The sequence below is a fragment of the Salvelinus sp. IW2-2015 genome, linkage group LG6.2 (genome assembly GCF_002910315.2).
Source record: "Salvelinus sp. IW2-2015 linkage group LG6.2, ASM291031v2, whole genome shotgun sequence".
NCBI classification, from domain to species: domain Eukaryota; kingdom Metazoa; phylum Chordata; class Actinopteri; order Salmoniformes; family Salmonidae; genus Salvelinus; species Salvelinus sp. IW2-2015.
In genome coordinates this window covers 17329523-17351348 of record NC_036846.1, presented here as the reverse complement: position 1 = coordinate 17351348, position 21826 = coordinate 17329523, and the positions used below count along the sequence as shown (strand labels likewise).

The following is a 21826-nucleotide window of genomic DNA, read 5'->3' as shown; positions in this document are numbered from 1 at the left end:
ACAAGAATTTTGATTCACTAATTAATGAAGCCAACTCAGGTATGGCCACATCTTTGGAATGGTGTCAGATAAACAAATTATCTTTAAATGTTAAAAAATATAACTTTATTGTATTCACTAGTAAGAATAAGAAATATTGTAAAAAATAAAATAAAAAAGAGCCAGAATCTAAATTGGTGGGAATGAAATGGAACAAGTCACATCCACTAGCTTCCCCCAAGTTCTAGTTGATGAAAAGTTATCCTGGAACAATTTGTCATAAATATTAGTGGTTTGGTTCATCAGGCTTGCTTCCTAACTCTTTACTATAGCTTAATTTATCCATATCTCATTAACTATAATATTGTCTGGGCCAGTACATAGGGCTCCTACCTACACAAATGACTCATCATACAGCAAGACTAGCCACCACTTCTCATTACCTGGCTCCATCTACACCTTTGTTTAAGAAACTCAATTTCTTGTCTATTTACGACATTAATGTACGCCAATTACGCACTTTCATCTACAAATACTCATAGTCAGACAGTTTATCTAAACCCTTCAATGGATTCTTCCAGGTTAATTCTGAAATCCATCTATTTAACATAAGACACTGCGATAACCTTCACCCTCCCCATTGCCGCACCTCACGTAGTCAATTCTCTTTCAGATACAGAGGTACCATACTCTGGAATTCTTATCTTCACATTGCCAAAACCTCATCATCCCTAAATAACTTCAAGCGAACACTAGGGGTCAGCCTGACTACCCAATAATCCCTCCATGTAGCCTAACTTTCTCACAACACACACACACACACACACACACACACACACACACACACACACACACACACACACACACCACACACACACACACACACACACACACACACACACACACACACACACACACACACACACACACACCACACACACACACACAAACAGTTTTTCTTGTATACTGAGTATGTCACGTACAATTATAATTAATATTTATTGTTTAACTGATAGAACAAACTTTTTTGTGTACTTATGAGTAAAACCTAATTTTGCGAGTTCACTTCAGCTATTTTGTGGTCCGAGTCCTCTTTGTATTCACATTGCTATGTTTAGAAAGGAATCAAGGTGGGTGTGTCAGTATGTGTGTGTGCCAGCAGTACCTTGGTGCCCAGCTGCTGTAGGTAAGAGAAGATGTATTCGATGCTGGCTCCAAACGGGTGGACATGGAGGAACGTAGAGATGATCCCTGAGGAAGGACAAACAKAGACATCAATACAGCTGTCAATCAAACTGGAATACCATATTAACATGTAGTTTAATTCTCTATAACTACAACCCTACAATCATATGTACAAACACCTCAATTCAGTCTGAGTGTTGATTTACACATCTGTTCAAAATGAAAGCCAGCGAGAATATGCCATCCAATAGACATAAGAGTATCAAACTGTATTCTATTAACCTATAGCTAACCTACAGCTGACCTACAGCTAACCTAGCACATCATCGTCTATGCTCGGATAGGGCACGTATGCTCGGATACGCTTACCCGTGACATACAGTGCATTCGGAATGTATTCAGACCCCTTCACTTCTCCACATTTTGTTACGTTACAGCCTTATTCTAAAATGGATTAAATAAAACATTTTCCTCATCAATCTACACACAATACCACGTAATGACAAAGTGAATACAGGTTTTTATAAAAGTTAGCAAATGTACAAAAAAAACAGAAATACCATAAATATTCAGAGCCTTTGCTATGAGACTCGAAATTGAGCTTAGGTGCATCCTGTTTACTTTGATTATCCTTGAGATGTTTCTGCAACTTGATTGGAGTCCACCTGTGGTAAATTCAATTGATTGGACATTATTTGAAAAGGCACACATCTGTCTATATAATATCCCACAGTTGACAGTGCATGTCAGAGCAAAAACCAAGCCATGAGGTCGAAGGAATTGTCTGTAGATCTCCGAGACAGGATTGTGTCGAGGTAAAGATCTGGGGAAGGGTACCAAAAACTTTCTGCAGCATTGAAGGTTCCCCAAAACACAGTGGCCTCCATCATAGTTAAATGGAAGTTTGGAACCAGCAAGACTCTTCTTAAAGCTGGCTGCTCGGCCAAACTGAGCAATCGGGGGAGAAGGGCCTTGGTCAGGGAGGTGACCAAGAACCCGATGGTCACTCTGACAGAGCTCCAGCATTCCTCTGTGGAGATGGGAGAACCTTCCAGGAGGACAACCATCTCTGCAACCATCTCTGCAGCACTCCACTAGGCCTTTATGGTAGAGTGGCCAGTTGGAAGACACTCCTCAGTAAAAGGCACATGGCAGCCCGCTTAGAGTTTGCCAAAAGGCAGCTAAAGGACTCTCAGACCATGAGAAACCAGATTGTCTGGTCCAATGAAACCAAGATTGAACTGTTTGGCCTGAATACCAAGCGTCTGGAGGAAACCTGGCACCATCCCTACAGTGACGCCTCACAAATCCTCAACTGGCCGCTTCATTAAATTGTACATGCAAAACACCAGTCTCAACATCAGCATTGAACGGTAGTGTATATAAATGTAACATTTTAGTTTATTTAAAAAAAWATATATATTAGCAAACATTTCTAAACCTGCTTCTGCTTTGGCATTATGAGGTATTGTGTGTAGATTGATGAGGAAAAAACTGTAACGTAATAAGGCTGTAGTGACAAAGTGGAAAAAGTCAAGGGATTTGAATACTTTCCGAATGCACTGTATTTAGTGATGCATCGCCTAGAAGCCACTGATGCAGACCTTTGGAAAATCTACATTTAAAAAAGTAGAATAAATATAGCCTACACCGTCACAATAAATCCATCATTTATTATACACAGGTCTAAAGAAACATGAAGAAAATGTAGTCTATTTCAGAAGAACAGAATAGCATACTCTGAGTTGTCCTTATGTTAGGCCCTGATCTGGCTATGCCATATGGCTGTGGGCTACGATAGCTCATTTAGCAGAAAAGATTACCCTAGAATTCCATGGCATTATTTTGTATTATTTTATAGTATGAAGTGTTTTCCAAGGAAGTGCACACATGCGGATATCCTGTGTTGAGTGGTTAACAAAAACAGGTTATATATACAACTTTAGTTGTGATACGAACACTGGGCTATATGTTTAGATATTTATACATTTTAAGGCTAAATGATGCGACTGAAGAGGATTTGATAAAAGTCGTATGAAAGGCACGAGCTCTGATTTGTTTCTTATGCAGGCTGCACACACTTCATCAGTATCTCATTCACAATTTGACAAGCACTTGATAATATTCTCACCAGGCCTTGAATTTCTCGGTGGCATCCCCCTTGTGTGTCCATAATGCCCCCTAAAAAAATCCATTCCTTTTGCTGCCAAATTGGTCATTGTGCCCTTGGTGTCACGACTTCCGCCGAAGTCGGTCCCTCTCCATGGTCGGGCGGTGTTCGGCGGTCGACGTCACCGACCTTCTAGCCATCACTGATCAATTTTTCATTTTCCAGTGGTTTTGTCTTGTCTTCCTTCACACCTGGTTCCAATACCATCAATTACATGTTGTGTATTTAACCCTCTTTTTCCCCTCATGTCCTTGTCGGAGATTGTTTTGATTGTATGTGATGTGCTATTTAGTGTTGGTGTGCGACGGGTTTTGTACCCACTTTGTTATTTTGTACATTTTGGTTGTTTTGTCAGCATTTATTAACTTCTTATGGCTGGGGGCAGTATTGAGTAGCTTGGATGAATAAGGTGCCCAGAGTAAGCTGCCTGCTACTCAGTCCCAGAAGCTAAGATATGCATATTATTAGTAGATTTGGATAGAAAACACTGAAGTTTCTAAAACTGTTTGAATGATGTCTGTGAGTAAAACAGAACTCGCATGGCAGGCAAAAACCTGAGAAAAAATCCAACCAGGAAGTGGGAAATCTGAGGTTTGTAGGTTTGCCTATCCAATATACAGTGTCTATGGGGTCATATTGCACTTCCTAAGGCTTCCACTAGATGTCAACAGTCTTTATAACCTTGTTTGATGCTTCTACTGTGAGGGATAAGGGAATAAGAGCTGATTGAGTCAGGGCTCTGGCAGAGTGACACGAGCTCACTCAGGCGCGCCCCCGTGAGTTAGCTGCGTTCCATCGCATTTCTACAGACAAAGGAATTCTCCGGTTGAAACAATATTGAAGATTTATGTTAAAAACATCCTAAAGATTGATTCTATACATCGTTTGACATGTTTCTACGAACTGTAATGGAATTTTTGACATCATCTGGCCTGCGCGTCATGAATTTTGATTTTGGAACTAAACGTGCAAACAAAAAGGAGGTATTTGGACATAAATTATGGACTTTATCGAACAAAACAAACATTTATTGTGGAACTGGGATTCCTGGGAGTGCATTCCGATGAAGATCAAAGGTAAGTGAATATTTATAATGCTATTTCTGACTTCTGTTGACTCCACAACATGGCGGGTACCTGTATGGCTTGTTTTTTGTGTCTGAGCGCCGTACTCAGATTATTGCATGGTGTGCTTTTTCCGTAAAGTTTTTTTGAAATCTTACACAACGGTTGCATTAAGGAGAAGTTGATCTAAAATTCCATGTAAAACACTTGTATCTTTAATCAATGTTAATTATGAGTATTTCTGTAAATTGATGTGGCTCTCTGCAAAATCACCGGATGTTTTGGAGGCAAAACATTACTGAACATAACGCGGCAATGTAAACTAAGATTTTTGGATATAAATATGAACTTTATCGAACAAAACATACATATATTGTGTAACATGAAGTCCTATGAGTGTCATCTGATGAAGACCATAAAAGGTTAGTGATTAATTTTATCTATTTCTGCTTTTTGTGACTCCTCTCTTTGGCTGGAAAAATGACTGTGTTTTTCTGTGACTAGGTACTGACCTAACATAATCCGATGGTGCCCTTTCGTCGTAAAGCCTTTTTGAAATCGGACACGGTGGTGGGATTAACAACAAGTGTATCTTTAAAATGGTGTAAAATACTTGTATGTTTGAGGAATTTTAGTTATGAGATTTCTGTTTGAATTTGGCGCTAGTGAGGGAGATATGAGTCTCCAGCTTCAGAGATTTTTGCAGTTCCTTCCAGTCATTGGCAGCAGAGAACTGGAAGGAAAGACGACCAAAGGAGGAATTGGCTTTGTGGGTGACAAGTGAGACATACCTGCTGGAGCGCGTGCTGCTATGGTGACCAGTGAGCTGAGATAAGGCGAGGCTTTACCTAGCAGAGACTTGTAGATAACCTGTAGCCAGTGGGTTTGGCGACAGGTCGCAATGGTGGGTAGTGTATGGGGCTTTGGTGACAAAACGGATGGCACTGTGATAGACTGCATCCAGTTTGTTGAGTAGAGTGTTGGAGGCTATTTTATAGATGACATCACCGAAGTTGAGGATCGGTAGGATGTTTTACGAGGGTATGTTTGGCAGCATGAGTGAAGGATGCTTTGTTGCGATATAGGAAGCCAAATCTAGATTTAATTTTGGATTGGAGATGCTTAATGTGAGTCTGGAAGGAGAGTTTACAGTCTAACCAGACACCTAGGTATTTGTAGTTGTCCACGTATTCTAAGTCAGAGCCGTCCAGAGTAGTGATGCTGGACGGGCGAGCAGGTGCACGCAGTGATCAGTTGAATAGCATGCATTTAGTTTGACTTGCATTTTAAGAGCAGTTGGAGGCCACGGAAGGAGAGTTGTATGGCATTGAAGCTCGTCTGGAGGTTAGTTAACACAGTGTCCAAAGAGGTGCCAGAAGTATACAGAATGGTGCGTAGAGGTGTATCAGAGAATCACCAGCAGCAAGAGCAACATCATTGACGTATACAGAGAGGAGAGTCGGCCCGAGGATGGAACTCTGTGGCACCCCCATAGAGACTGCCAGAGGTCCGGACAACAGGCACACCGATTTGACACACTGAACTCTACCAGAGAAGTAGTTGGTAAACCAGGCGAGGCAATCATTTGAGAAACCAAGGCTGTCGAGTCTGCCAATAAGAATGTGGTGATTGACAGAGTTGAAAGCCTTGGCCAGGTCGGTGAATACGGCTGCACAGTAATGTCTCTTATCGATGGCGGTTATGATGTCGTTTAGGACCTTGAACGTGGCTGAGGTGCACCCATGACCAGCTCTGAAACCAGATTGCATAGCGTGGAAGGTACGGTGGGATTTGAAATGGTCGGTAATCTGTTTGTTAACAGGGTAGGATAGATATAGGTCTATAGCAGTTTGGGTCTAGAGTGTCACCCTCTTTGAAGAGGGGGATGACTGCGGCAGCTTTCCAATCTTTGGGAATCTCAGACGATACGAAAGAGAGGTTGAACAGGCTAGTAATAGGGGTTGCAACAATTTCGGCAGATAATCTTAGAAAGAGAGGGTCCAGATTGTCTAGCCCGGCTGATTTGTAGGGGTCCAGATTTTGCAGCTCTTTCAGAACTTCAGCTATCTGGATTTGGGTAAAGGAGAAATGGTGGAGGCTTTGGCGGGTTGCTGTGGAGGGTGCCGGGAAGTTGACCGGGGTAGGGGTAGCCAGGTGGAAAGCATGGCCAGCCGTAGAGAAATGCTTATTGAAATTCTCAATTATAGTGGATTTATCGGTGGTGACAGTGTTTCCTAGCCTCAGAGCAGTGGGCAGCTGGGAGGAGGTGCTCTTATTCTCCATGGACTTTACAGTGTCCCAGAACTTTTTTGAGTTAGTACTACAGGATGCACATTTCTGTTTGAAAAAGCTAGCCGTAGCTTTCTTAACTGCCTGTGTATCTTTGGCTCCTAACATCCCTGAAAAGTTGCATATCACGGGGGCTATTCGATGCTAATGCAGAACGCCACAGGATGTTTTTGTGCTGGTCAAGGGCAGACAGGTCTGGAGTAAACCAAGGATTATATCTATTCCTAGTTCTACATTTTTTTGAATGGGGCATGCTTATTTAAGATGGCGAGGAAGGCACTTTTAAAGAATAGCCAGGCATCATCTACTGATGGGATGAAGTCAATGTCATTCCAAGATACCCCGGCCAGGTCGATTAGAAAGGCCTGCTCGCAGAAGTGTTTTAGGGAGCGTTTGACAGGGATGAGGGGTGGTTGTTTGGTCGCAGACCCATTACGGATGCAGGCAATGAGGCAGTGATCGCTGAGATCTTGATTGAAAACAGCAGAGGTGTATTTGGAGGGCGAGTTAGTTAGGATGACATCTATGAGGGTTCCCGTGTTTACAGATTTGGAGTTGTGCCTGGTAGGTTCATTGATAATTTGTGTGATGCCTAAGGCATGTTCACACAGATGAGCAGGGACCCTGGGCATCTTCCTTTGAGTGTTTTTCAGAGTCAGTAGAAAGGCCTCTAGTGTCCTAAGTTTTCATAACTGTGACCTTAATTGCTTACCGTATGTCACAGGTGCATGTTCATTAATTGTTTATGGTTCATTGAACAAGCATGGGAAACAGTGTTTAAACCCTTTACAATGAAGATCTGTGAAGTTATTTGTATTTTTATGAATTATCTTTGAAAGACAGGGTCCTGAAAAAGGGACATTTATTTTTAGGGTTTATATCATTCACAAGTGATAGGCTAATATTGTCACCCATCAGACTATTCTTAATTTAATGTTGTCTTTCATATACTTAATAATATGTGTGAAATTATTTTTGATTTAGAATGAACCATTATCATGCAACTGTCTCGGAACAGGGGCATGGGAAAAAAATACATAACATCTATGCACTTAAATAGTGAATGGAGTCCGCCAAGTAGGCTATACTCCTGTTGAAAGAGAAGCAAAAGTTTCATTAATAAAACAAAGAAAACTCTACACTGATGCAAGCCTCCGAGGTTAGATAACTGTTCGTGTTTGTGTCAGCAGTTTAACCACGCGCCAAATATGTTAATACAGTAAGAAAATACCACAACAGAGAAAAGTGTCACTTGGCACAGTGTCACAGGACACCTTCAGCTAAACAATCAGCTATGAAGTGCGCAGCAAAGAGCGTCTCTTTTTTTATGGCCAATTCATTTTCTTTGATTTCACGTAAATAGCATCCAAGAATAGACAACATTTCGCTACAGTTAACCTACAGCTAACCTATTGCTAACCTTCAGCCAGTGGCGACCCGTCAATAAAATAAAAAAAATATCAAATACAATTTTGGGCTTGCCTGTTTTGCATGTTATTTTGGCATTAATACGTGTCACATATCAGTTTGCAAACAATGTAAAAATCATAGTCATCAAATGAAATCAAATCATAGTCATTCACATGCGCCGAATACATTTCACCTTACAGTGAAATGCTTACTCAAAATATGAATAAGAAACAAAAGTAACAAGTAATTAAAGAGCAGAAGTACAATTACAAATGCAGACAATATACAGGGGGGTACCTGTACAGAGTCAATGTGCGGGTGCACCGGTTAGTCGAGGTAATTGAGGTAATATGTACATGTAGGTAGAGTTACTAAAGTGACTATGCATAGATGATAACAACAGGGAGTAGCAGCGATGTAAAAGTGTGGGGAGCAATGCAAATAGTCTGGGTAGCCATTTTATTAGATGTTCAGGAGTCTTATGGCTTGGGGGTAAAAGCTGTTTAGAAGCCTCTTGGACCTAGACTTAGCATTCCGGTACCGCTTGCCGTGCGGTAGCAGAGAGAACAGTCTATGACTGGGTGGTTGTAGTCTTTGACAATTTTTAGGGCCTTCCTCTGACATCACCTGGTATAGAGGTCCTGGATGGCAGGAAGCTGGGCCCCATGATGTACTGGGCCGTACGCATTACCCTCTGTAGTGCCTTGCGTTTGGAGGCCGAGCAGTTGCCATACCAGGCAGTGATGCAATCAGTCAGGATGCTTTCGATGGTGCAGCTGTAGTACATTTGGAGGATCTGAGGACCCATGCCAAATCTTTTCAGTCTCCTGAGGGGGAATAGGTTTTATTGTGCCCTCTTCACGACTTTCTTGGTGTACTTGGACCATGTTAGTTTGTTGGTGATGTGGACACCAAGGAACTTGAAGCTCTCAACAAGCTCCACTGCAGCCCCGTCGATGTTAATGCTGGCGTGCTCAGTCCTCTTTTTCCTGTAGTCCGCAATCATCTCCTTTGTCTTGATCACATTGAGGGAAATTGGAGTGGGTCTAGGGTTTCTGGGAAAATGGTGTTGATGTGAGCCATGACCGGCCTTTCAAAGCACTTCATGGCTACAGACGTGAGTGCTACGGGTCAGTAGTCATTTAGGCAGGTTACCTTAGTGTTCCTGGGCACAGGGACTATGGTGGTCTGCTTAAAACATGGTTGGTATTACAGACTTGGACAGGGAGAGGTTGAAAATGTCAGTGAAGACACTTGCCAGTTGGTCAGCGCATGCTCGCAGTACACGTCCTGGTAATCTGTCTGGCCCTTTGGCCTTGTGAATGTTGACCTGTTAAAAGGTCTTACTCTCATCGGCTGTGGAGAGCGGGATCTTCCGGAACAGCTGCTGCTCTCATGCGTGTTTCAGTGTTGCTTGCCTCGAAGCGAGCATAGAAGTAGTTTAGCTCGTCTGGTAGGATTGTGTCACTGGGCAGCTTTTGGCTGTGCTTCCCTTTGTAGTCTGTATTGGTTTGCAAGCCCTGCCACATCTGACAAGCGTCAGAACCGGTGTAGGACGATTCAATCTTAGTCCTGTATTGACGCATTGCCTGTTTGATGGTTCGTCGGAGGGCATAGCAGGATTTCTTATAAGCCTCCGGGTTAGAGTCCTGCTCCTTGAAAGCAGAAGCTCTAGAAGACCTTTAGCTCAGTGGGGATGTTGCCTGTAATCCATGGCTTCTGGTTGGGGTATGTACGTACGGTCACTGTGGGAACGATGTCATTGATGCACTTATTGATGAAGCCAATGACCGATGTGGTGTACTCCTTAATGCCATCGGAGAAATCCCGGAACATATTCCAGTCTGTGCTAGCAAAACAGTCCTGTAGCTTTGCATCTGCTTCATCTGACCACTTTTTTATTGATCGAGTCACAGATGCTTCCTGCTTTAACTTCTTATGGCTGCAATCCCGTTAACGGGATGATATGACAACAGCCAGTGAAAGTGCAGGGCGCCAAATTCAAAAAACAGAAATCCCATAATTAAAATTCCTCAGACATACATGTCTTATACCATTTTAAAGGTAATCGTGTTGTTAATCCCACCAAAGTGTCCGATTTCAAATATGCTTTTCAGCGAAAGCACCACAAACGATTATGTTAGGTCACACCAAACCACAATAGGAGTCAGCCAAAGATAGGAGTCACAAAAAGAAAATGAATCACTAACCAATAAAATGAATCACTAACCTTTGATGATCTTCATCAGATGACACTCATAGGACTTCATGTTACACAATACATGTATGTTTTGTTTGATAAAAATCAGATTTATATAAAAAAATCTGAGTTTACATTGGCGCGTTACATTCACTAGTTCCAAAAACATCCAGTGATTTTGCATAGCCACATCGTTTCAACAGAAATACTCATCATAAATGTAGATGATAATACAAGTTATACACATGGAATTATAGGTATACCTCTCCTTAATGCAACCGCTGTGTCAGATTTCAAAAAAACTTTACGGAAAAAGCAAACCATGCAATAATCTGAGACGGCGCTCAGAACAATAGTCAAATTAGCCGCCATGTTGGAGTCAACAGAAACCAGAAATTACATGATAAATGTTTCCTTACCTTTGATGAACTTCATCAGAATGCACTCCCAGGAATCCCAGGTCCACAATAAATGCTTGATTTGTTCGATAATGTCCGTTATGTCCAATTAGCTACTTTTGTTAGCGCGTTTGGTAAACAATTCCAAAGTCACGAAGCTCGTTCCCTAAAAGCTGACGAAATGTCCAAAAGTTCAGTAACAGTCAGAAACATGTCAAACGATGTGTTGAATCAATCTTTAGAATGTTGTTAACATAAATCTTGAATAACGTTCCCTCCGGAGAATTACATTGACTTCAGATGAGCGATGGAACAGAGCTCCCTCTTATGTGAACGCTCATGGTGAAAGCATGGTCAGGTCATGGCAGACTTGACTAATTCCTCTCTCATTTGGCCCCCCTTCACAGTAGAGGCATCAGACAAAGTTCTACAGACTGTTGACATCTAGTGGAAGCCGTAGGATGTGAAAACTCATTCATATCTCGCTGTGATTTCAATGGGATCTTGGTTGAAAATCGACCAGCCTAATATTTTCCACTTCCTGTTTGGATTTCTCAGGTTTTTCTCAGGTTTTTGCCTGCCATATGAGTTCTGTTATACTCAGAGACATAATTCAAACCGTTTTAGAAACTTCAGAGTGTTTTCTATCCAATACTAATAATAATATGCATATATTAGCAACTATGACTGAGGAGCAGGCCGTTTACTCTGGGCACCTCTGTGCACCTTTCATCCAAGCTACTCAATACTGCCCCTGCAGCCACAAGAAGTTAATTTTAGCTTGTAAGCAGGATTCAGGAGGATAGAATTACAGTCAGATTTACCAAATGGAGAGCGAGGGAGGGCTTTGTATGCGTCTCTGTGTGTGGAGTAAAGGTTATCCAGAGTTGCACATCTTGCACGTTGCACATACAGCATGCTTATAGAAATTTGGTAAGACGGATTTAAGTTTCCCTACATTAAAGTCCCCGGCCACTAGGAGCGCCGCCTCTGGGTGAGCGTTTTCCTGTTTGCCAGCATCAGTCTGTGGTGGTTTGTAGACAGCTACAAAAAATACAGATAAACTCTCTCGATAGATAGTGTGGTCTACAGCTTATCATGAAATACTCTACCTTAGGCGAGCAAAACCTTGAGACTTCCTTAAATATGGAGCACCAGCTGTTATTTCCAAAAATACATTGTCTGCCGCCCCTTGTCATACCAGATGCCGCTGTTCTATCCTGCCGATACAGTATGTTGATAATGTCGTCGCTCAGCCACGACTCCGTGAAGCCCATAAGATATTACAGTTTTGAATGTCCCGTTGGTAGTTTAAGCTTCCGTGTAGGTCATTGATTTTATTTCCAAAAGATTGCACGTTTGCTAGCAGAATGGAAGGCAGTGGGGGTTTATTCGATCGCCTACGAATTCTCAGAAGGCAGCCTGCCCTCCGGACCCTTTTTCTCTGCCTTCTCTTCACGCAAATGAGGGGGATCTGGGCCTGTTCCCAGGAAAGCAGTATGTCATTCACATCAGGCTCGTCAGACTCATTAAAGGAAAAAAAGGATTCTGCCAGTTCGTGGTGAGTAATCGCAGTTCTGATGTCCAGAAGTTATTTTCGGTCATAAGAGACAGTAGCAGCTACATTATGTACAAAATAAGTTTAAAAAATAAGTTACAAACAACATAAAGAAACAAACAAAAAACACAATTGGTTAGGAACACGTAAAACGTCAGCCGTCGTCAGACGTCTTATCTTTGAGTTAAAAAAGCYGCATACAAACATGGTCTCTTTTTTGTTTTCTTGAGTAAGACAGCTCTAAAATGCAGGTGTTTCAGCCTAGCTCAGTGCTTTCTGTGGTGGTGGGGCAAGCCAGCAGAAAACACGGAGCATTGCTTGTGTTCTCTCATGGGGACAATACGTCACCTCAAAATTCTCACCCTTTGGGTTCTGCCATAGAGTTACATTAGAAGCGCCCATCCGAGAAGGCTCAAGGTCATTGGCCGCAGATAAAATGACGTCAAATCACGTTATATGTACAGCATCTTTGATCCATGTCAACATCATACTTTCAAAATCTTAGCTAGCAGTCATCATCCTGAATCAAGTCGACAATATACTGGCAAATCCTTTTTAATCCTTGTCATGTGAAGATAAATAATGATGAGAAATTATAGATAAAACGTATCGGTGCTCATCGGCCAAAATCGCAAAATCAACAATGAGTGGTTTGGAAGGAATGGTGTGACAGTGGCTTTGTGGTCCCAAATCTGGGATTAAGGGGCTCTTTTCCAAGTTCAAAATGATAACCATTCAACATTGGCCATGCTGTCAATGAAGCATAATTTGTGCTGTGCTCAAATCAGCTGTTAACTCGGAACTGCGAAAACTTGACTTCAGTGAGTTCAAGACAACTGGGAAGTCAGGAATAAGCAAGCTCCTACTGGAAAAATACGTTTTGAACGTTCATCGGAATTGTAAATCCGACCTCTTTTCTAGAACTACGACCTGAAGATAAATGACGTCAGCATGATTCGACCTTGTTTTTTTCCCGATTTCACAGTTGTTTTGAAAGCACCATAAATCCAGAGAAGGCCAGACTTTGATGACAAAATTTGCCCACGAAGGAGCGCCGCACCACCTTCCTGTTCGAGTGATCACAGCACAACAAGGTAAGTCCAAAGATGTATTGTATGCTGCTGCATAAATGATCTAATATGCCAGGGAGATATGTATACTGTAGCTAAGAAAGTAATACTAAGTGTATGTTGTGTAGTAAGATGTTAGTAGCGCATGTGCCTCACCCTAATAATTTGGTCTATTTACCCCTCTTAATTTCACCTACTGTTCTGACTTGGTGGTGCACATGTAGCCTTTAACCTGTTTTAGAGAAATGTAATCATAGAATATTGTAAGAGGTTTCATTGTCTGCTTATATGCCCCCTTTATTCTACGGTTCTCACTTGGTGTACAGGGAGAACTGTAAGAATGGCCCACTTTCTGAATTCTACTGCTGTACAATTCAAAAGTGCTTAACAAATAGTTATGTTGACTACGTCCATCCTAGCTCGCTCATTGATGTCTTAATCGAATTTACGGATCTGCCTCTTAGGCGCTTGTCATCCCCTTATGCCATAGTTTGTACATCTCAATTGTCATTAGAAACAACATTTGTTTAATTAAGCAGGTCAGCCATATCAGCTACAGTTGAAGTCGGAAGTTTACATACACCTTAGCCAAATACATTTGAACTCAGTTTTTCACAATTCCTGACAATTAATCTGAGTAAATATTCCCTGTTTTAGGTCAGTTAGGATCACCACTTTATTGTAAGAATGTGAAATGCCAGAATAATAGTAGAGAGAATGATTTATTTCAGCTTGTATTTCTTTCATCACATTCCCAGTGGGTCAGAAGTTTACATACACTCAATTAGTATTTGGTAGCATTGCCTATAAATTGTTTAACTTGGGTCAAACGTTTCGGGTAGCCTTCCTCAAGCTTCCCACAATAAGTTGGGTAAATTTTGGCCCATTCCTCCTGACAGAGCTGGTGTAACTGCGTCAGGTTTGTTGGCCTCCTTGCTCGCACACACTTATTCAGTTCTGCCCACAAAGTTTCTATAGGATTGAGGTCAAGGCTTTGTGATGGCCACTCCAATACCTTGACTTTGTTGTCCTTAAGCCATTTTGTCACAACTTTGGAAGTATGCTTGGGGTCATTGTCCATTTGGAAGACCCATTTGCGAGCAAGCTTTAACTTCCTGACTGATGTCTTGAGATGTTGCTTCAATATATCCACATAATTGTCCTACCTCATGATGCCATCTATTTTGTGAAGTGCACCAGTCCCTCCTTCAGCAAAGCACCCCCAAAACATGATGCTGCCACCCCCGTGCTTCACGGTTGGGATGGTGTTCTTCGACTTGCAAGTCTCCCCCTTTTTCCTCCAAACTTAACAATGGTCATTATTGCCAAACAGTTCTATTGTTGTTTCATCAGACCAGAGGATATTTCTCCAAAAACTACGATCTTTTTTATAGCGGTTTTGGAGCAGTGGCTTCTTCCTTGCTGAGTGGCCTTTCAGGTTATGTCGATATAGGACTCGTTTTACTGTGGATACAGATACTTTTGTACCAGTGTCCTCCAGCATCTTCATAAGGTCCTTTGCTGTTGATCTGGGATTGATTTGCACACCAAAGTACGTTCATCTCTAGGAGACAGAGCGTCTCCTTCCTGAGCAGTATGACGGCTGTGTGGTCCCATGGTGTTTATACGTGCGTACTATTGTTTGTACAGATGAACGTGGTACTTTCAGGCATTTGAAAATTGTTCCCAAGGATGAACCAGACTTGTGGAGGTCTACAATTTTTTTTCTGAGGTCTTAACTGATTTCTTTTGATTTTCCCATGATGTCAAGCAAAGAGGCACTGAATTTGAAGGTAGGCCTTGAAATACATCCACAGGTACACCTCCACCTCACTCAAATGATGGAAATTAGCCTTTAAGAAGCCTCTAAAGCCATGACTGTCACGTTCCTGACCTGTTTTCTGTTGTTTTTGTATGTGTTAGTCGGTCAGGGCGTGAGTGTGGGTGGGCATTCTATGTTATGTGTTTCTATGTTGGTTAATGGGTGACCTGATATGGTTCTCAATTAGAGGCAGGTGGTTTTCATCTCCTCTGATTGAGAACCATATTAAGGTAGGTGGTTTCACATTGTTTTTTGTGGGTGGTTGTTTCCTGTGTCTGTCTGTATATACCACACGGGACTGTTTCGTGTTTTCGTTCGTTTGTTGTAGTCTGTTCCTGTTTCATGCGTTCTTCGGTTTTATGTAAGTTCTTATGTTCAGGTCAGTCTACGTCGTTTGTTGTTTTGTATCAATTCAAGAGTTTTTCGTCTTCGTCTGGTTTTGTTAAATAAATTACTATGTCCTATCACAACGCTGCGCCTTGGTCCAATCTCTCACCACAAGACGACCGTTACAATGACATCATTTTCTGGAATTTTCCAAGCTGTTTAAAGGCACAGTTAATTAGTGTATGTAAACTTCTGACCCACTGGAATTGCCATACGGTGAATTATAAGTGAAATAATCTGTCAACATTTGTTGGAAAAATTACTTGTGTCATGCACAAAGTAGATGTCCTAACCGACTTGCCAAAACTATAGTTTGTTAACAAGAAAATTGTGGAGTGGTTGAAAAACTAGTTTTAACCTAAGTGCATGTAAACTTCTGACTTCAACTGTATGTTTTTTACAAAAGGCAGTAAATGAGGCTGAATGAACTGTTTCGCTGCTGATAGCCAGGTGTAGCAGTGGTAAGATGTTGGGAATGCTGTTAGGGCCTACATAAAGCTGTCCTATGTCACGCATGTCATAATAACTGGACCAAAGCGCAGCGTGATCTGGGTTCCACATCTTTTTATTACTAGGTGAAACTCACAGCAAAACAAAACAATAAATCGTAAAACAAAACGTGAAGCTACTATAGTGCTCGCAGGCAACTATACAAAGTCAAGATCCCACAAAGCACAAAGGGGAAATGGCTGCCTAAATATGATCCCCAATCAGAGACAACGATAAACAGCTGCCTCTGATTGGGAACCATACCAGGCCAACATAGAAATATAAATCACCTAGATGACCCACCCTAGTCACACCCCGACCTAACCAACATAGAGAATAAAAAGCTCTCTATGGTCAGGGCGTGACACCCTAACAGTTTGTGGGCACCGTTTGTCAACGTCATAGTGCAATTAATGTATTGTTTAGTGTTGTGGCTTTTCTGGCATGCATCCCACTTTTTTCCCCCCTACAAAATGTACATGCTAAAATCGACACTGCCTACAGCTAACCTATAGCTAACCTATAGCTAACCTATAGCTAACCTACAGCTAACATATAGCTGACTCTACCTGCTCTAGAAGGGATAAAGCAGTTATAGCTAACCTACAGCTGACTCTACCTGCTCTAGAAGGGATAAAGCAGTTAAAGATGCAGACCTTTCTTTCTTCATGAGTTCACTTAGGAGTCAATGTCCCGTTTTCCCTGTGGTGCTACCTTCAATTAATCTTCAAACAAAACGTCATGTAGAGCGATTCTGGCAGAGAGAACACCCAGAATCCTCACCAGCAGTCTCTACCTCACTGAGCAGCCAGAGTGGGCTGGCATGGAGGGAGGGAGCGGAGCACCCCATTAGCTACCTAACTACCTCTGAGACAATCATATGATCATTCTGGCATGACATTCTCCTATTCCTAAGAAATACCAATACACTGGGAAGGAGGAGGTAGCCAGGGTTGGAGGCAGGTAGCCAGGTTTAGGTAGGTTCTAAATGTAATCTGTTACAGTTACTATTTACCTGTCCAAAATATTTATCAGTAACAACTTTTGTATTACCCAAACTCAGTAACGTAATCTGATTATATTCAGTTACTTCTAGATTACTTTCCCCTTAAGAGGCATTAGAAGAAGACAAAAATGTATGTTACCAATTGAACCACATCTACTGCAAGATAAATCAATGTTAAAGTTTACATAGCTGGCCATATATGGATGTTCAATTTTACTTAATGGATTGGTTATTTAGGCTTCTTCTAACCCATCGCTTTCTACTACATATAATAGTACGATTAAATTATATCTTTACAATGAAAACCAAAGTCTATCAGAATTCCATTCATTCCAATAAATGTTATACCCCTTGATCTTCAAGAATAGGACTTGGAGATATGGAAGTATAGATTAGACAAATTGTTTTACCTGAGCATAACCTCAAAACAAAGGACTTATAAGCCAGCCCTACTCTGTGGTTTATGATTTTGTTGTCATGGAGAACTGATTGGGCTCACTGATTCGAGTTGAAAAATAAATGCTTCGCTAATGGAATGGCATGCTTTGAGCACTACTGGAAAATGCTATTTACATGTGAAAAATGAATGCCATATGCTTGCATTTGCTATGGGCCTATTTACCTTTTTGTTGGTGACACTTTGATATCTTGATAATATGGGAAAAAATGCACAGATGAAACCATAACAAAACAGTCGCCCCGCCTCTGTTTTGGTAAACTGAGGGATGGAATCCGCACTGTGCAGTTGTTGCAAGAGCTCATTTTTTACTGGCTGTACACTGGTTTCAAAAACAATGATTGATAGGCAGCTTAAACATCTTGAATTCAAAAATTATTGGGTTCAAATAGACATTTAGATTTGTGAACAGCAATTCACAACAGCCACAATCCGTAAGGCGCTAATAGCTAAATGAGAGAGCAGCAGTGTGATTCACCTCAATGCGCTATGTAGATATCAATAATAAGTGATATCCGTACCGCTGTAGACTACACCACTGCTGTTATCCTTACCTCGAAGCGTATATTCAAGTTGGATAATCTTTGGATGCCGACAGCAGTCGCACCATTGGAAGACATTGCTTGGACTGTAGACTACAAAAGCCTATTCCTGCTCTTTTCCCGTCATCCATCAAACTCATTTGGTGTGTCATCATATTGGTCTCTGACTTCTGGTCAGACTCGCTCAGGTGGAACAAACTTAAACTTGCGCATTTTTCAATGCTGATTTGAATGTCATTGAGAAGACAGGGAAGTGTCAAAGATTTTTTCGTAAACCTCCTTTCTGAATTTAAAAGTAATCCGCAAAGTAATCATCTGTTTTTTCAAAAGTATCTGTAATCTGATTACAATATTTTTGCTGGTAACGTATTGGATTACAGTTAGTTTTTTTGTAATCCCTTACATGTAACAGATTACATGTAATCTGTTACTCCCCAACCCTGAAGGTAGCCTAGCGGTTAAAAGTGTTGGGCCAGTAGCCGAAAAGTGGCTGGTTTTAATCGTCGAGCTAACTGGGTGAAACATTTGTCGAAGTGCGATTGAGCAAGGCACTTAACCCTAATTGCTCCAGTAAGTTGCTCTGGATAAGAGCTTCTGCTTAATGATTTAAATGTCAAATGAAGATATCCAGTCCTGGCAACATATTAGGTAGTACAGCAAACTACCTTGTATACATGTGTGCAGAGACACACACATTGCTGTTTGGTCTCATGGCTAAAAGGCTACCCCTTAACTCCTCTTCCTCGTATCTCTGTAGCTTTCTGCTTTCATGAAGCCAAAGAAATCCAGAACCACTTGCCCCCCAGCAAATACTGTAAAACACAACAAGAAACACTGATAAACAGAGCGAGAGAGAGAGAGGAGTGAGCACAATCTTTGTATCTCCTCGTTGGTAGGCACTAGGCAGCCAGAAGGCTGTGGTGATTAGAAACAGTAGAGGTGCTGAAGGCCTCAGTCAACCAGCAAATTAAAACGTGAAAACCCGCCCAGACAATAATTAGATGGGAGGAGGAGGAGAACATGGGCACCAAGCAGGGATCTCCTTTTTAGGTAGCTTCACTTTCTCTAGTAATGTTCTACAGAGTATAGACCCAGATACTAATTAGCAAGGCCACTCTCTCAGAGTGGACAGGGCTGGGGGACTTTTCTCCTCTATACTGTTAGGTTTTTATAACGTTATAGTGATGTTATAGCAATGTTATAGTGATTTTATAGAAATGTTATAGTGAAGTTGTAGTAATGGTATAGTGATGTTATAGTAACGTTATACTAATGTTATAAGCCTAGTAACGTTATAGTTATGTTAGGTGAATGTACCCACTAGCTGGGCCTCTCTCTCAGAGTGGACTGGACTGGGGGGATCTACTCCTCTATAGTTAGGTTAGCACAACATTGTTATAATGTTGAAGGTTATTGTAATTTTAGGTGAACTTACCAACTAGCAAGGCCTCTCTCTCAGAGTAAACAGGACTGGAGGGAATCTTCTCTGGGGGCAGACTCTCCTTCTCCTGACTGCAGGAAACCACTTCTAATGCTGTCGCCTCCTACAGGACAAGAGGAGAAAACACTGTTAGACTGTTTGATGCACACACACACACACACACACACACACACACACACACACACACACACACACACACAACACAACACACACACAAGAGCCCAGACTACATCATACAGGCAGTGGGAGAGAGGAGGAGAGACATAAGGCAGAGGAAAGACAAAATACAGAGGGAGCCAAATGGAGGGAGGAAAGAGAGAGAGAAAGCTGGCAGTGTTAGCGATGCTAATGATTAAGTTGTTGTTTACTGTGGGCTTCTGACAGGTTGGAGGAGGGAGGGTCGGGTATGTGTAAAAAAAAATATTATAATAATTTAGGGGGTATCAGCTTTAATATTGCAGATAGATTGTGGCTTCCATCAATGTAAATATCTGCATCATTTCCAACCCCCAATTTTTGTTGTTGTTGTAAATATATATATTATTTTAAATATGTTTTTATATTTTCCCCTAACGCTACCACCCCTCCCTTAATTGAAGAAAACGAATGGACAACAATACCAGGTATGTGTGTTTGTCTGTGTGACTGATGTGCGTTTGTGTGGGTGCTGACCCAGGCACAGTGGCAACTCTTACAGGGGTTCACCCGGGGCAATGTTCTTCATTACTGTGTGTGTGTGTGTGTGTGTGTGTGTGTGCGAGATATGGGACAAGCTCTTGATTTCCTAACCCAGTTGTGTCGGGTTGATTAATCCTGCAACAAATAAAGTCCTCCTGCACTGGATTGGTATGTAATGATCTGTCATGTCGCTGGAAGAGGAGACAGAGTGAGGAACAGAGAAACAGGGAGAGTGAGGGACAGTGAAACAGAGCGTGAGGAACAGAGAAAGAGAGAGAGGAAGAAACAAAGATATTCACAGAGAAAATAGAAAACTAGAGACAGGGAGAAAAAAGAGAGATAAGGAGAGAGAATGGAAACAGAGGGAGAGGGAGAGAGAGGGTTGGACAGGGTCACATCTCTTTTCCACTTATACTGACTTGATCAGCACTCTCCTCGCCCCCTCTGTCATCTCGCGGTGAGGTCTCCAGCTAGAGTCAATCATAAAAATGAGAAAAGCCGTCACTGACAATCATGTCACAAAATAAAATAACACAAAATAACAAACGTGAAAACGAAAGCGCACAGTTCTGTCAGGCAGAAACACTAAACAGAAAACAAGATCCCACAACTGATGGTGGGAAAAAGGGCTGCCTAAGTATGATCCCCAATCTGAGACAACGATAGACAGCTGCCTCTGATTGGGAACCATACCCGGCCAACAAAGAAATATACAAACTAGAATGCCCACCCCAAATCACACCCTGACCTAAACAAATAGAGAAATAAAAAGGCTCTCTAAGGTCAGGGCGTGACAAAGGGGTTCATCTCTGCGTGTATACATGCTTTAATTACCATATTTACCATGGATCACTGGAAGGGGTTCATCTCTAGGTGTATACATGTTTGAATTACCATATTTACCATGGATCACTGGAAGGGGTTCATCTCGTGCGTTATACAGTTTTAATTACCAGGGGATCACTGGAAAGGGGTTCATATCTACTTGTATACATGTTTTAATTACCATGGATCACTGGAAGGGGTTCATATCTACTGTGTATACATGTTTTAATTACCATATTTCACATGGATCACTGGAGGGGTTCATCCCTACTTAATACATGTTTAATTGCCATATTTACCATGGATCACTGGAAGGGGTTCATCCCTACTTATATACATGTTTTAATTGCCATATTTACATGGATCACTGGAAGGGGTTCATCTCTACGTGTATACATGTTTTAATTACCATATTTACCATGGATCACTAGAAGGGGACACATTTCAGTGCCTAGCGCATTTCTAATGTACAGCATCACTATTAAACCAGATATTGACAACCCTGTGATCTCTTTGATTTGAAATGACATGTATTACCCAGCCAGCAGGTCTAAAATTACAAATTAAAAAAGTCAATGAAACAACTAGCCAAGCGGCTACGGGAGACAGAGAAGAGAAAATGTGTCGAGATTGGAAAAGAAGAAATCAAATATGGACCACGCACCATTTGACTCTCTCATATCCATATTATCTTTATCCAATTAAATAGCTGATTGAACAGGAATCTCATGCTCTTGTCAACCCTCGTTCTGGAATCCTGCTCAGCCAATGTTATACCATAAGCAACATAACCATTAACACTGGCTATAGATGGATTTTAGCCCCTAAAGACATACAATTAACTTAAGTGTTTTCG

General features: G+C 41.5%; 1 long non-coding RNA gene across 1 annotated transcript in view; it reads right to left on the bottom strand.

Annotated features, from left to right (window-relative positions):
- LOC111965894 (uncharacterized) overlaps window positions 1-20644 on the bottom strand; it is a 31289-nt gene extending 10645 nt beyond the window's left edge. Inside the window, exons 1-3 of the long non-coding RNA XR_002877577.3 lie at window positions 20565-20644; window positions 19462-19570; window positions 1145-1230 (exon numbers count right to left, since the gene is read on the bottom strand). This is a non-coding gene — a long non-coding RNA (uncharacterized lncRNA). The remainder of the gene's footprint in view (window positions 1-1144; window positions 1231-19461; window positions 19571-20564) is intronic.
- Between the last annotated feature and the right edge of the window lie 1182 nt (window positions 20645-21826).